Raw genomic sequence first — 5,000 nt, 5'->3', positions numbered from 1 at the left:
TAAATACAACTTTTGAAAAAGTCATTTCCCAACTATAATGTCCTTGGCCACTTGCCATGTTCAATGACTTTCTTACCTTGGCTCTTCCTGTTTCAGCCGGTTAACTCAGTATTTCACTCCTTTTAGAATTGAAATATAGATTTCTATGTTGTCAACAGCTATTGCCTCCCATGCTTCTTTTATCATTAGTTTTGGTTAGACACTTATCTTCTGACAAACGATATTTGCTATTGTGACTAATGCCTGCAGCTTTACTCATACTATCCAATCAGCATTGCAATAGTTGCAAAACGTAATCATTTGGGAAACATTCCACTTACACATGATCATCAGTCATTATTAAAGTTTTTTTAATTGTATTTTAGAAAAATATCTTATTACGTCTGGATATATGCGTCTGTAAACAATATATTACTGACTACAAGTTTCTCTCTCTCTCTCTCTCTCTCTCTCTCTCTCTCTCTCTCTCTCTCTCTCTCTCTCTCTCTCTCTCTCTCTCTCTCTCTCTCTTTATTCCACTATTATCTTCCTATTTTTCTATCAGGTACAGTAAAACTGAATTATAATGGTGATCCCTTTAAAATGTGTAACGATAATCGGTGAAGGTGAATAAACTGAATGAGGAAAGTGCAGAATACATAAAGTTACAAAACCATCTACGAAAATTATAAATTTTCCATCTTCTCAAATATCATATGCCAAATTAAATCTATTTCATAAAAGTTTTTGAATTATAATTTGTCAAATAATCCCTCAATAACGTTATACAATTCTTACTAGTCCAGTCTTTTAGATATCCCTTTGCCCACTGGAAAATTATTTTCATTCACAGGAGAACAGCTACGCAAGGATTATGGAGAACATGGACCCAGAAGACGTGATGGCCATAAACATAAAACTGGACGACGACGATGGTGGTGAAAATGGTTGTCCCTGCACCATGGAATTTGACCCAGGAACTCCAACTGCATGGTTGGAGAAATTCAGCCTCGTTCAAATTGATGGGTAAGATGCACACTGCCAAATTAATTCTTTGTTTCCATAACGATAAAGTTTTGGGTTAAATGATTTGATAATATTTCTTTTATACTCGGAAGTTTAAGGGTCAATAAAGTTTAACAGAGTTTCACTGAGCTTTTTGTCCATTATTATTATTATTATTATTATTATTATTATTATTATTATTATTATTATTATTATTATTATTATTATTACATAAATTTTCTTCTACATTCAGCTTAATTTTAATAAAACTCAAGTTCAGGACCTGTGTAGATGGAAATAATTGAAACCACATGGAGCTTGCAAGCCAAAGCCACACAATAGAGAAACTGCTCGTGCATTTTCAAGCCCGACCAGATGCTATACACAAGCCTTAAAAACCGAAAGATATGTAGGCCTACTTGAGAATTATTAGTCGAGAAACGCATCGACGTCTTCTTGGTCCTCCTAGACAATAGATTTACTTCCGAAGACATTTTTTTTTTCTCAAAACGCAGAGATATGGATATCATTTTTCACTTATCATAAATCATAGTTTTACAGTATTTTTGTCCTTGCCTTTCAGAAGAAAGTCGGGAAGTAAGAGACCCCCAACTTTCAATTGACATTTGTATTTTATTATATGACTCTATGTAAGTTTGATTGAATTATTCAAAGAAACTGGGAGATTCTATTCCTCATATCTCTATGCATTTTTATATCAAAAGAAACCATTATAGTCTAGTAGATATGTCGAATAAAATGGCCAAGATGTTCACTTTCGGAAGAAAGCATGAAAATTTGCAATCAGGGGTTTTTGAGTAGGCTGAATCCATTTCTAACCGGATCCACGCTGGCAAACCAAGGGGTCTTACTCAAAATCGAGAAATCCAAAATAGCCACCTTGCGTGTTGCCAATTTTTATATTTTATCAGAACTTATGTTCTATTTGACATAGAAGCATGATCTTGGTGTTGATTTATAGGTTTTTAGGGTCAAGGAATTCAATGAGTTACACTAAAATACCATAAAATAATATTTTGAGCAAAATCCAAAATGGCTGCTTTCTGCTGGTAATGCAATGTAAACGTTTTTTTTTTTTTTTCTGTGTGGCACATATCATCTTATGGCTAAATAAATGATGTTGAATTGAGTCTATCTCAGAAGGAAACCGATGACAAACGACATCACGAACAAACATTGAATACACAAGAGATTTGCCTCAGATGTACAAAGCGTGATAGATGTAATGAATGATCTAGGTAATCCCTTCACAGAAACGAGTACTGAATTCCTAACACTAAACACAAAGGTCCTCATGGCTGATGAAGTCATCAAAAACATCTCAGAAGCAGAGGAAATAGGAAAGAACCAGTACAAAACATTTGTTGAATCCCGACTTGTGAAGATGGAGAAGGCACTCTATGAAACGGTTCCAAAGAACAATCTTAAATTGTTCAAGTCTGGAGAGCGGAAGGTGCCCTCAATGAAGAATTATAAATTGGCAAACATGAAGAGTGACCTGCAACTATTTTCCAGAATGTACATCTCTAGCCAAACACAAAATGGAGAATTGGACATCTTCTTCCAGCATGAGAACCACTCTTGGCCACCGTCGCTGGCTGAAAATAACATGATGCGACTTGGAGAAAAAGCTGAATTACTGAAGTGTTTAGAACCACTAGCCCAACGACCACAGAGCATACCTGATGTGGATGTGAAGATATTTGATGGGGCAGCTCTCGTCCACACATTGGATCCCAAGACTGCTAAAACAACTGTGAAAACATTTAAAGACTATGCAGAGTGTGTCTTTGTTCCTTTATCTCAAGAGGCAACTTGAACATGTGGCTCGAGTAGATGTTGTGTGGGATGCCTATAAGGACGACAGTCTTAAAGCACACACCAGAGAGCATCGAGATACTGGAGAAGCTCTTCGGGTTTCCGAGAAAACATGACTTCCTCACAACTGGAAAAGCTTCTTGCGTGTTGACAGCAACAAGGTGGAACTCTTAAGATTTCTACCTAATGTGATCAAATCTGAATCAACAGTGCTAGGAAAGATGCTGGTCACAACAAAAGGTCAGAATGTTGCCTCCTCCTCAACACTTGATGTTTCTGGGCTTCAACCATGCACTCATGAAGAAGCAGACTACCGAATGATGCTTCACTGCTTCCATGCCTACAGCAATAACATGAAGAGGATTATAGTGCATGCGACTGACACAGATGTCTTAGTTCTAGCCATTGTGACTGCTATCGGCATGAAAGATTGTGAACTCTGGGCTAGCATTTGTTCATGGTACTCACTTTCGGTATACTGGAGCACATGTCATAGCTAGTGAGCTTGGCAATGATTACTGCAGAGGCCTCCCATTCATGCATGCCATATCAGGATGCGACACGGTGTCTTCATTTAGCTCTGTCGGTAAGAAGACTGCATGGGAAGTATGGAAATCATTTCCAGAAATCTGCTACTCCACGTGAAGTTACAGAAGCGGACCTGAAGAAACTTGAAAGATATGTGGTTCTGCTGTACTCTCGCACATCGCAACTCACTGATGTAAATAATGCCAGGAAGCACCTCTTCTCCTACTGTAATCGGGAGCAGAAAAACATCCCACCGTCACGTGCAGCACTTCTACAACATGTAAAGCGTGCTGCCTATCAAGCTGGATGCATCTGGGGTCAGGCATTGGAAGCCAGTCCAATGCTTCCGAGTCCTTCTGAGTGGGGGGTGGACACTTGAGAGTGAGAGAATGTGGGTGCCCTTATGGAGTACCCTGCCAGAAGCATCAAAGGGCTGCAGAGAACTCATTAAGTGTCCCTGTAAAAAACGGTGCACAGGAAGATGTCAGTGTGCTAAAGCAAGCCTCCCGTGCACACAGCTGTGTTTTTGTGGTGGACAATGTGAAGAGGCCTTTGACAGATTACATTAAGTTTATTTCTTGAAATTTATAAAACATTTCAATATTTTGTTTTCATCTTAATACTGTTTCAGTAAAACCATTTGTCCAATGTATATTCCCAATATAATAAGAAAATGACAAGTGTACATCTCTATTCTTTGTGCGTTACGAGAAAGAACAATATTGCTTTCAATGGTTCATCGAAATTCATTTAAACTGTAACTAGATTTTTTTACTGGTGAACATATTATAGGAATCAAAATGCTTTATTGAATTTCTTGTCCCAAAACTTATTACTAACAGTGAAATGGTGAATAAAGTAGTTATATGACGAATAGACAATTAGTTTACTGGTTTGCATTATGCATGGAGGGGCAGCCATCTTGAATTTTGTTCTAAATTACATTTTATGTTTTTTTAAGGAGTCTTATTGCATTCCTTGACCCTAAAAACTTATATATCTAAATTAAGATCACGTTTCTAGGTCAAAAAGAACCAATGTTCTGATGAAAAAGCAAATCGGCAATACGCAGGGCGGCCATTTTGGATTTCTTAATTTTGAGTAGGACCCCTTGGTTTGCCAGCGTGGATCCGGTTAGAAATGGATTCAGCATACTTAAAAACCCCTGTATACAAATTTTCATGCTTTCTTCCGGAAGTGAACATCTTTTTGACAACTGCTGGACTATTATTATGAGTGGACGTCAAAGCAGGTTTGCTTAAAATCCCCCCAAAACTTTCTTAAACAATTTGGCATTATAATATGGGTTTTTTTACCCTATATTTAAATTTAATATACTTTAATTCCAGATTATTTACAAGGATTAGAACCGTTTATAATACAATTTTAAAGTTTCTATGTTAGTATTTGAACACATTCTTAGATCTCACAAAAGGCCAATATGTGCACTTTTTAGCCTTATAGTGTAAATGTATAACTAGTTACTTTGACTTATAGGTTTATTACCATCTTCACAATCTCATCATCCCTAAAACTTCTAATTTTATTACATGGTAACCGTAATAGCAGTTTTAATGTAATAATTTACATTTTGATGAGACCTTAAAACTAAATCATATCGGGTAACAAATCATACAGAAAGCTCCTAA

General features: G+C 36.8%; 1 pseudogene; it reads left to right on the top strand.

The window, feature by feature from the left end:
* LOC137643226 (DE-cadherin-like) overlaps positions 1-5,000 on the top strand; it is a 94,084-nt pseudogene that overhangs the window by 32,083 nt on the left and 57,001 nt on the right.

Source organism: Palaemon carinicauda, chromosome 6 (genome assembly GCF_036898095.1).
Source record: "Palaemon carinicauda isolate YSFRI2023 chromosome 6, ASM3689809v2, whole genome shotgun sequence".
Classification (NCBI taxonomy): Eukaryota; Metazoa; Arthropoda; class Malacostraca; order Decapoda; family Palaemonidae; genus Palaemon; species Palaemon carinicauda.
The sequence above is the reverse complement of the archived record's forward strand: the minus strand, read 5'-3'. Positions and strand labels throughout refer to the sequence as shown.